Source organism: Coregonus clupeaformis, chromosome 19, assembly GCF_020615455.1.
Source record: "Coregonus clupeaformis isolate EN_2021a chromosome 19, ASM2061545v1, whole genome shotgun sequence".
Lineage (NCBI taxonomy): Eukaryota > Metazoa > Chordata > Actinopteri > Salmoniformes > Salmonidae > Coregonus > Coregonus clupeaformis.
In genome coordinates, this window is record NC_059210.1 from 50,431,119 (window position 1) to 50,443,397 (window position 12,279).

At 43.6% G+C, this 12,279-nt stretch overlaps 1 protein-coding gene across 2 annotated transcripts in view; it reads left to right on the plus strand.

Moving 5' to 3' along the window:
- Nucleotides 1-12,279, plus strand: part of furinb (furin (paired basic amino acid cleaving enzyme) b) — a 202,987-nt gene that overhangs the window by 38,823 nt on the left and 151,885 nt on the right. The gene's annotated exons all lie outside the window — the stretch shown is intronic.

Genomic DNA, 12,279 nt, shown 5'->3' on the forward strand with positions numbered 1-12,279 from the left:
CGCTTTGGTGGTGGTTGTTCTCTGGGCCCAGCCAAACACACGCACACACACTGTCTGTGAGAGAGCTGGCAGAGGATGCGTTTAATCAGGAAGTCATGAGATGTTTAACACTGAGGTGATTACAGCATCGTCAGGTAACTGACTATTTGGTTGAGCGTTGTGCTAAATGCTTTATTGTTAGGATAGATTGTGCTTGTGTGTGTGATCTAGGTTTAAATGTCATGCAGTGTTCCTGGTAAGCCAGTCAGGTTAATTGTTCTGTGAGAGGTGACACTGACTGTCCTTGCTCAGTGGAGAGTGGCTCCAATGTCACATTCTCTCTCTTACTCTCTCACTCACTCTCTCACTCACTCACGCACTCTCTCACTCACTCACTCACTCACTCACTCACTCACTCACTCACTCACTCACTCACTCACTCACTGAATTAACAAAACAAAGCTATGACATTGCACAGCTTTAGGCTTCTACAAGCAAGCAGCACTGCTGAGGTTACTGTCCTTTTGAAGATTGTGTTCCACAATATATAATATAACCAGTTCATATTACGGTTTCAATAAATAATCTTAAATGGCACTTGCTTTTTTATTGACAATATACAGTGCATTTGGAAAATATCAAATCAAATCAAATGTTATTGGTCACATACACATACAGTGAGGGAAAAAAGTATTTGATCCCCTGCTGATTTTGTACGTTTGCCCACTGACAAAGACATGATCAGTCTATAGTTTTAATGGTAGGTTTATTTGAACAGTGAGAGACAGAATAACAACAAAAAAATCCAGAAAAACGCATGTCAAAAATGTTATAAATTGATTTGCATTTTAATGAGGGAAATAAGTATTTGACCCCTCTGCAAAACATGACTTAGTACTTGGTGGCAAAACCCTTTTTGGCAATCACAGAGGTCAGACGTTTCTTGTAGTTGGCCACCAGGTTTGTACACATCTCAGGAGGGATTTTGTCCCACTCCTCTTTACAGATCTTCTCCAAGTCATTAAGGTTTCGAGCCTGACATTTGGCAACTCGAACCTTCAGCTCCCTCCACAGATTTTCTATGGGATTAACGTCTGGAGACTGGCTAGGCCACTCCAGGACCTTAATGTGCTTCTTCTTGAGCCACTCCTTTGTTGCCTTGGCCGTGTGTTTTGGGGTCATTGTCATGCTGGAATACCCATCCACGACCCATTTTCAATGCCCTGGCTGAGGGAAGGAGGTTCTCACCCAAGATCTGATGGTACATGACCCCGTCCATTGTCCCATTGATGCGGTGAAGTTGTCCTGTCCCCTTAGCAGAAAAACACCCCCAAAGCATAATGTTTCCACCTCCATGTTTGACGGTGGGAATGGTGTTCTTGGAGTCATAGGCAGCATTCCTCCTCCTCCAAACACGGCGAGTTGAGTTGATGCCAAAGAGCTCGATTTTGGTCTCATCTGACCACAACACTTTCACCCAGTTCTCCTCTGAATCATTCAGATGTTCATTGGCAAACTTGAGACGGCCCTGTATATGTGCTTTCTTGAGCAGGGGGGACCTTGCGGGCGCTGCAGGATTTCAGTCCTTCACGGCGTAGTGTGTTACCAATTGTTTTCTTGGTGACTATGGTCCAAGCTGCCTTGAGATCATTGACAAGATCCTCTCGTGTAGTTCTGGGCTGATTCCTCACCGTTCTCATGATCATTGCAACTCCACGAGGTGAGATCTTGCATGGAGCCCCAGGCCGAGGGAGATTGACAGTTCTTTTGTGTTTCTTCCATTTGCGAATAATCGCACCAACTGTTGTCACATTCTCACCACGCTGCTTGGCTATGGTCTTGTAGCCCATTCCAGCCTTGTGTAGGTCTACAATCTTGTCCCTGACATCCTTGGAGAGCTCTTTGGTCTTGGCCATGGTGGAGAGTTTGGAATCTGATTGATTGATTGCTTCTGTGGACAGGTGTCTTTTATACAGGTAACAAACTGAGATTAGGAGCACTCCCTTTAAGAGTGTGCTCCTAATCTCAGCTCGTTACCTGTATAAAAGACACCTGGGAGCCAGAAATCTTTCTGATTGAGAGGGGGTCAAATACTTATTTCCCTCTTTAAAATGCAAATCAATTTATAACATTTTTGACATGCGTTTTTCTGGATTTTTTTGTTGTTATTCTGTCTCTCACTGTTCAAATAAACCTACCATTAAAATTATAGACTGATCATTTCTTTGTCAGTGGGCAAACATACAAAATCAGCAGTGGATCAAATACTTTTCTCCCTCACTGTTTTTAGCAGATGTTATTGCAGGTGTAGCGAAATGCTTGTGTTCCTAACTCCAACAGTGCAGTAGTATCTAACAAATCACAACAATACACAAATCTAAAAGTAAAAGAATGGAATTAAGAAATATATAAATATTAAGACGAGCAATGTGAGAGTGGCATTGACTAAAATACAGTAGAATAGAATACAGTATATACATATGAGATGAGTAAAGCAGTATGTAAACATTATTAAAGTGACTAGTGTTCCATTATTAAAGTGCCCAGTGATTCCATGTCTATGTGTATAGGCAGCAGCCTCTAAGGGGCAGAGTTGAGTAACCGGGTGGTAGCCGGCTAGTGATGGCTATTTAACAGTCTGATGGGCTGAGATAGAAGCTGTTTTTCAGTCGCTTTGTCCCAGCTTTGATGCACCTGTACTGACCTCGCCTTCTGGATGATAGCGGGGTGAACAGGCCGTGGCTTGGGTGTTTGATGTCCTTGATGATATTTTTGGCCTTCCTGTGACATCGGGTGCTGTACGTGTCCTGGAGGGCAGGCAATGTGCCACCGGTGATGCGTTGGGTAGACCGCACCACCCTCTGGAGAGCCCTGTGGTTGCGGACGGTGCAGTTGCCGTACCAGGCGGTGATGCAGCATGACAGGATGCTCTCAATTGTGCATCTGTAAAAGTTTGTGAGGGTGTTAGGGACCAAGACGAATTTATTCAGCCTCCTGAGGTTAAAGAGGCGCTGTTGCGCCTTCTTCACCACACTGTCTGTGTGGGTGGACCATTTCAGATTGTCAGTGATGTGTACGCCGAGGAACTTGAAGCTTTCCACCTTCCCCACTGCGGTCCCGTCAATGTGGATAGGGGTGTGCTCCCTCTGCTGTTTCCTGAAGTCCACAATCAGCTCCTTCGTTTTGTTGAGGGAGAGGTTATCTTCCTGGCACCACTCCACCAGGGCCCTCACCTCCTCCCTATAGGCTGTCTCGTCATTGTTGGTAACCAGGCCTACTACTGTTGTATCGTCTGCTAACTTGATTGAGTTGGAGGCGTGCGTGGCCACGCAGTCATGGGTGAACAGGGAGTACAGGAGGGGGCTGAGCACGCATCCTTGTGGGGCCCCTGTATTGAGGATCAGCGAAGTGGAGGGGTTGTTTCCTACCTTCACCACCTGGGGGCGGCCGGTCAGGAAGTCCAGGACCCAGTTGCACAGGGCGGGGTTCAGACCCAGGGCCCCGAGATTAATGATGAGCTTGGAGGGTACTATGGTGTTGAAGGCTGAGCTATAGTCAATGAACAGCATTCTGACTAGGTATTCCTCTTGTCCAGATGAGATAGGGCAGTGTGCATTGCGATGGCGATTGCATCGTCTGTGGATCTATTGTGGCGGTAAGCAAATTGAAGTGGGTCTAGGGTGTCAGGTAAGGTTGAGGTGATATGATCCTTAACTAGCCTCTCAAAGCACTTAATGATGACAGAAGTGAGTGCCACGGGGCAATAGTCATTTAGTTCAGTTACCTTTGCTTTATTGGGTACAGGAACAATGGTGGACATCTTGAAGCAAGTGGGGACAGCAGACTGGGATAGGGAGAGATTGAATATGTCCGTAAACACTCCAGCCAGCTGGTCTGCGCATGCTCTGAGGACGCGGCTAGGGATGCCGTCTGGGCCGGCAGCCTTGCGAGGGTTAACACGCTTAAATATCTTACACACGTCGGCCACAGAGAACGAGAGCCCACAGTCCTTGGGAGCGGGCCGCGTCAGTGGCACTGTGTTATCTTCAAAGCGGGCGAAGAAGGTGTTTAGCTTGTCTGGGAGCAAGACGTCGGTGTCTGCGACGTGGATGGTTTTCCCTTTGTAATCCGGGATTGTCTGTAGACCCTGCCACATACGTCTCGTGTCTGAGCCTTTGAAATGCGACTCCACTTTGTCTCTGTAATTACATTTTTGCCTGTTTGAATGCCTTACGAAGGGAATAACTATACTGTTTGTATTTGACCATATTCCCAGTCACCTTGGTCATGGTTAAATGCGGTGGTTCGCGCTTTCAGTTTTGCGCGAATGCTGCCATCTATCCACGGTTTCTGGTTTGGGTAGGTTTTAATAGTCACTGTGGGAACAACATCCCCTATACACTTCCTGATTAACTCAGTCACTGTGTCCGTGTAAACATCAATGTTATTCTCAGAGGCTACCTGAAACATATCCCAGTCTGCGTGATCAAAACAATCTTGAAGCATGGATTCCGATTGGTCAGACCAGCGTTGAATAGACCATAGCACAGGTACTTCCTGTTTGAGTTTTTGCCTATAGAAAGGGAGGAGCAAAATGGAGTGGTGATCTGATTTGCCGAAGGGAGGGCGGGGGAGGGCCTTGTAGGCATCTAGAAAAGGCGAGTAGCAGTGGTCTACTGTTTTTCCTAAGCGAGTACTACAGTCAATGTGATGATAGAACTTCGGTAGCATTTCCATTAAATTTGCTTTGTTAAAATCCCCAGCTACAATAAATGCAGCCTCAGGGTATGTGGTTTCCAGTTTGCATAAAGTCAAGTGTAGTTCCTTGAGGGCCGTCGTGGTATCGGCTTGAGGGGGAATGTACATGGCTATGACTATAACCGAAGATAATTCTCTTGGGAGGTAATACGGTCGGCATTTGATTGTGAAGTATTCTAGGTCGGGTGAACAAAAGATCTTGAGTTTCTGTATGTTATCACAATCACACCATGAGTAGGTAATCATGAAACATACACCCCCGCCTTTCTTCTTCCCGGAGAGTTCTTTATTCCTGTCTACGCGATGAACTGAGAACCCAGCTGGCTGTATGGACGGGAAAAGTATATCCCGAGAGAGCCATGATTCTGTGAAACAGAGTATGTTACAGTACCTGATGTCTCTCTGGAAGGAGATCCTCGCCCTGAGCTCGTCTACTTTATTTTCCAGAGTCTGAACATTAGCGAGTGTACCCACCTGCTGAGTTGGACTAGAAGTCCACTCCGAATACCTCTTCTCTGCTGGCGGCGTCTTGGAGCAGCCTCTGGGATAAGTTAAATTGCTATGTGGGGTACGAACAAAGGATTCAATTCCGGAAAGTCGTATTCCTGGTCGTAATGCTGGTGAGTTACCGCCACTCTAATATCCAAAAGTTATTTCCGGCTGTATGTAATAACACAAAAAAACGTTCTGGGCTAATAATGTAAGAAATAACACATATAAAAACAAAATACTGCAAAGTTGCTTAGGAGCTAGAAGCAGAGCTGCCATGTCTGTCAGCGCCCTTCACTTTTTCCACATTTTGTTACGTTACAGCCTTATTCTAAAATTGATTAAATAGTTTTTTCCCCTCATCAATCTACACACAATACCCCATAATGTCACAGCAATAACAGGTTTTTATACATTTTTGCAAATATATTACAAAGAAAAAAACTAAAATAATAAATTTACATAAGTATTCCGACCCTTTACTCAGTACTTTGTTAAAGCGCCTTTGGAAGCGATTACAGCCTTGAGTGTTCTTGGGTATGACTCTACAAGCTTGGCACACCTGTATTTGGGGAGTTTCTCACATTCTTCTCTGCAGATCCTCTCAAGCTCTGTCAGGTTGGATGGGGAGCGTCGCCGCACAACTATTTTCAGGTCTCTCCAGAGATGTTAGAACGTGTTCAAGTCCGGTTTCTGGCTGGGCCACTCAAGGACATTCAGAGACTTGTCCCGAAGCCACTCCTGCGTTGTCTTGGCTGTGTGCTTAGGGTCGTTGTCCTGTTGGAAGGTGAACCTTCTCCCCAGTCTGAGGTCCTGAGCGCTCTGGAGCAGGTTATCATCAAGGATCTCTCTGTACTTTGCTCCGTTCATCTTTCCCCCGATCCTGACTAGTCTCCCAGTCCCTGCCACTGAAAAACATCCCCACAGCATGCTACCACCACCATGCTTCACCGTACAGACGGTGCCAGGTTTCCTCCAGACGTGACGCTTGGCATTCAGGCCAAAGAGTTTAATCTTGGTTTCATCAGACCAGAGAATCTTGTTTCTCATGGTCTGAGAGTCCTTTAGATGCCTTTTGGCAAACTCCAAGTGGGCTGTCATGTGCCTTTTACTGAGGAATGGCTTCCATCTGGCCACTCTACCATAAAGGCCTGATTGGTGGAGTGCTGCAGAGATGGTTGTCCTTCTGGAAGGTTCTCCCATCTCTGGAGCTCTGTCAGAGTGACCAGCGGGTTCTTGGTCACGTCCCTGCTCAAGGGTCTTCTCTCCCGATTGCTCAGTTTGTACATTCGACTTCCCTGCTGATGGAGCTCATGAGCTGGGCATCTCTGAGATGGATCTGTCTGAGCTGACGTAAGTATGTGTGTGTGTGTGTAGTCCCGTGTAGCTCAGTTGGTAGAGCAATGCCAGGGTTGTGGGTTCGTTTCCCACGGGGGACCAGTATGAGAAAAAAATAATGCACTCACCTAACTGTAAGTTGCTCTGGATAAGAGCGTCTGCTAAATTACTAAAATGTAAAATGTAAATGTGTGTATGTGTGTGAATTATGTACAGTGCATTCAGAAAATATTCAGACCCCTTGACCTTTTCCACATTTTGTTACGTCACAGCCTTATTCTAAAATGAATTACATACTTTTTTTCCTCATCAATCTACACATAATACACCATAATGGCAAAGCGAAAACTGGTTTTTAGACATTTTAGCAAATGTATAGAAAATAAAAAACAGAAATAGAGAGTGCACTACAGCTATTGGTTCAGTCACGTCAGCGAAAGGAGCGCGAGCAGCACGTGCGCATGTCGTGACAACTTTTTAGAAGTTGTAGGCTGTTTAGATTGTTATTATGGAGACACCTATTTCCAACCCTTTTTCCATAAAATATATTAACACACTAGAACTGATGCACATCAAGAAATAATGGAGCCAAAGCACTGGAAAACGGCTTTGGGCGCACTAGAGCGCATTACATAAATTCGCTCAGAGGTGGTTTAAACTGGATTCTAATGTTGATTTTGCTTAAAGAAAACGGTATCAAGCGAAGTGTTTTACATATGATCAGTTCTTGGGTCTCGGAGGCTGCCCGAGTGGACATTTTAAATGGAAGTTATGGAACTTCCTCACGTGGTTCTTTTTATGGGGGAAAAGTACTCAATGAAACTGACATTAAATGTGGAGAATTGTCACAACTTCCTCCGAAGCTGCATCCTCTCCTGGTTCGGGCAGGTTTCGGCGTTCGTCGTCACCGGCCTTCTAGCCACTGCTGCTCCTCATCTCATCATTCCATTTGTTTTGTCTTGTCTATTACACACACCAGGTTCATATCCCCTCATCAGTACTTGTATAAGTGTTCCCTCTGCCCCTTTGTCCTTGTGTGTGATTATTTATTGTGAGGGGAGTGTAGCTCGGTTGAGCTCCGTGTATTTTGTATTGCCAGGGTATTTTTCCCCGTGTGCCTGTTTGGTTCCAGTGTGCCTGTGTTGCGCACTGGACTGTTTGTCGCATTTCTGAGTAACTCTGTATTCTGGAATAAATTCTGTATTCTGTGATTTACCCTCCTGCGCCTGACTCCTTCAAATCACCCATCACAAAAATAATAAATTTGCCTCTGTTGGCCATCGAGTAGCCTATTAATTTATAGTGCCTTCAGAAAGTATTCAGACCCCTTGACTTTTTCCATATTTTGTTACGCTACAGCCTTATTCTAAAATTAAATTTAAAAAATCCTCAGCAATCTACACACAATATCCCATAATGACAAAGCGAAAACAGGTTTTTTGAAATTTTTGCAAATGTATTAAATATAAAAAAAGTGAAATACCTTATTTACATAAGTAGTCAGCCACTTTCCTATGAGACTCGAAATTGAGCTCAGGTGCATCCTGTTTCCATTGATCATCCTTGAGATGTTTCCACAACTTGATTGGAGTCCACCTGTGGTAAATTCAATTGATTGGACATGATTTGGAAAGGCACACACCTGTCTATATAAGGTCCCACAGTCGACAGTACATGTCAGAGCAAAAACCAAGCCATGAGGTCGAAGGAATTGTCCGTAGAGCTCTGAGACAGGATTGTGTCGAGGCACAGATCTGGGGGAGGTTAGGAAAATATGTCTGCAGCATTGAAGGTCCCCAAAAACACAGTGGCCTCCATTATTCTTAATTGGAAGAAGTTTGGATCCACCAAGAGTCTTCCTTGAGCTTCCAGAAGAACAACCTTCCAGAAGGACAACCATCTCTGCAGCACTCCACCAATCAGGGCTTTATGGTAGAGTGGCCAGACAGAAGCCACTCCTCAGTAAAAGGCACATGACAGCCCGTTTGGAGTTTGCCAAAAGGCACCTAAAGGACTCTCAGACCATGAGAAACAAGATTATCTGGTCTGATGAAACCAAGATTGACCTCAGACTGGGGAGAAGGTTCACCTTCCAACAGGACAACGACCCTAAGCGCACTGCCAAGACAATGGAGGAGTGGCTTCGGGACAAGTCGTTGAATGTCCTTGAGTGGCCCAGCCAGAGCCCGGACTTGAACCCAATCAAATATTTCTGGAGAGACCTGAAAATAGCTGTGCAGTGACGCTCCCCATCCAACCTGACAGAGCTTGAGAGGATCTGCAGAGAAGAATGGGAGAGACTCCCCAAATACAGGTGTGCCAAGCTTGTAGGGTCATACCCAATAAGACTTGAGGCTGTAATCGCTGCCAATGGTGCTTCAACAAAGTACTGAGTAAAGGGTCTGAATACTTATGTAAATGTCATATTTCAGTTTGTTATTTTTAATAATTGTGCTAATATTTCTAAAAACCAGTTTTGCTTTGTCATTATGGGGTATTGTGTGTAGATTGATGAGGGGAATCAATTTTAGAATAAGGCTGTAACGTAACAAAATGTGAAAAAATTTAAGGGGTCTGAATACTTTCCGAATGCACTTCTCCTTCTGTAGATTTTATGTCAACCAACTTTAAGGTGCATTACCGTAACCAACTGGACTGGAGTGTGGACCTTGTTCATCTTTCAATCACCCACGTGGGTATATGCTCCTAAACACCAATGAGGAGATGGGAGAGGCGGGACTTGCAGTGCGTCAAGCGTCTAAAATAGAACCAAGTTATATTTTAGCTCCTGTCTATGCAGACGCGCGAGAGCAGTTTTAAATGATTGAATAACATGTATGTGTAAATATATTTTTGCAACGTATGCAGCATGTAATATACACTACTGGTCAAAAGTTTTAGAACACCTACTCATTCAAGGGTTTTTCTTTATTTTGAATATTTTCTACATTGTAGAATAATAGTGAAGACATCAACACTATGAAATAACACATATGGAATATGTAGTAACCAAAAAAGTGTTAAACAAATCAAAATATATTTTATATTTGAGATTCTTCAAATAGCCACCCTTTGCTTTGATGACAGCTTTGCACACTCTTGGCATTCTCTCAACCAGCTTCACCTGGAATGCTTTTCCAAAAGTCTTGAAGGAGTTCCCACATATGCTGAGCACTTGCTGGCAGCTTTTCCTTCACTCTGCGGTCCGACTCATCCCAAACCATCTCAATTTGGTTGAGGTCGGGGGATTGTGGAGGCCAGGTCCATCACTTTCCTTCTTGGTCAAATAGCCCTTACACAGCGTGGAGGTGTGTTGGGTCATTGTCCTGTTGAAAAACAACTGATAGTCCCACTAAGGCCAAAACAGATGGGATGGCATATATCGCTGCAGAATGCTGTGAAAGCCATGCTGGTTAAGTGTGCCTTGAATTCTAAATAAATCACAGACAGTGTCACCAGCAAAGCACCCCCACACCATAACACCTCCTCCTCCATACTTTACGGTGGGAAATACACATGCGGAGATCATCCGTTCACCCACACCGTGTCTCACAAAGACACGGCTGTTAGAACCCAAAATCTCCAATTTGGACTCCAGATCAAAGGACACATTTCCACCGGTCTAATGTCCATTGCTCGTGTTTCTTGGCCCAAGCAAGTCTCTTCTTCTTACTGGTGTCCTTTAGTAGTCGTTTCTTTGCAGCAATTCGACCATGAAGGCCTGATTCACACTGTCTCCTCTGAACAGTTGATGTTGAGATGTGTCTGTTACTTGAACTCTGTGAAGCATTTATTTGGGCTGCAATTTCTGAGGATGGTAACTCTAATGAACTTATCCTCTGCAGCAGAGGTAACTCTGGGTGTTCCATTCCTGTGGCGGTCCTCATGAGAGCCAGTTTCATCATAGCGCTTGATGGTTTTTGCGACTGCACTTAAAAAAAAATTCTAAGTTCTTGAAATGTTCCGTATTGACTGACCTTCATGTCTTAAAGTAATGATGGACTGTTGTTTCTCTTTGCTTATTTGAGCTGTTCTTGCCATAATATGGACTTGGTCTTTTACCAGATAGGGCTATATTCTGTATACCACCCCTACCTTGTCACAACACAACTGATTGCCTCAAACGCATTAAGAAGGAAAGAAATTCCACAAATTGACTTTTAAGAAGGCACACCTGTTAATTGAAATGCATTCCAGGTGACTACCTCATGAAGCTGGTTGAGAGAATGCCAAGAATGTGCAAAGCTGTCATCAAAGCAAAGGGTGGCTATTGGAAGAATCTCAAATATATAATATATTTTGATTTGTTTAACACTTTTTTGGTTACTACATGATTCCATATGTGTTATTTCATAGTTTGATGTCACTAATGTAAAAAATAGTAAAAATAAAGAAAAACCCTTGAATGAGTAGGTGTTCTAAAACTTTGGACCGGTAGTGTATATATATTTTTTTTACTTAAATGCTTGATTGCATTTCAAATCATGTATGACTCTTATGTTGTGTGATGACATGAACGAATGAATGATTGATTGATTGATACAGTAGCCTATATATTGAAATATAGGCCTAAGTAAGTTACGGTATTATGACTAAACAGGACGCGCTCTTAGGCTTCCGGCTTGATGTTGGTTATTCAAGGCTACTACTGTAAGAAGCCTACTTATGATAATTACATTACTTATTATAATGATGACCATAATAATAATTGTAATAATAACAGTAAGAAGAAGGAGATCAAGAAAAAGGAGGGTATAGGAGCGAGAGCTGCGTGCATATTATGTGTGACAAATCTGTGCTGTTAGATTACAATATAATTTTTCTACCTGTTTGGAACAGTTTAAACAACACAAAATAAATTAGAAGTAATACCAGAGAGTCTGTTCTGACGATTTCTTTTTGTAAAGCCTTAAAAATAAATGTGTGAATTTGCTTTATTTGACATTTTGCGGTTGCGTGAGGCTTGGCGCTCACGGAATCGGTAGGCTATTATAGAAACACTCAAACAGGCAACAGAAGCAGGACTCGGTCTTATTTGGTCCTCTAGCTCAATTGGTAGAGCATGGCGCTTGTAACGCCAGGGTAGTGGGTTCGATCCCTGGGACCACCCATACGTAAAAATGTATGCACACATGACTTTAAGTCGCTTTGGATAAAAGTGTCTGCTAAATGGCATATTATTATTTCTGTAGATATAAACTGAGTATACAAAACATTAAGAACACCTGCTCTTTCAATTACATAGACTGACCAGGTGAAAGCTATGATCCCATATTGATGTCCACTTCAACAAGTGTAGATGAAGGGGAGGAGAAAGGTAAAGAATATATATATATATTTTTTTTTTTTAAAGAAGGATTTTGAAACCTTAAGATTTTTAAAAAAAAAATTGTCATTTAGCAGACGCTCTTATCCAGAGCGACTTACAGTTAGTGCACACATTTTTATTTTATTTTCATACTGGTCCCCCGTGGGAATCGAACCCACAACCCTGGCGTTGCAAGCGCCATGCTCTACCAACTGAGCTACACGGGAGACATGGATTGTGTATCTGTGCCATTCAGAGGGTAATGGGCAAGACAAAATATTTGAACGAGGTATGGTATTAGGTGCCAGACGCACCGGTATGTGTCAAGAACTGCAACGCTGCTGGGTTTTTCACGCTCAACAATTTCCTGTGTGTATCAAGAATGGTGCAGCATTGCAGTCAACATG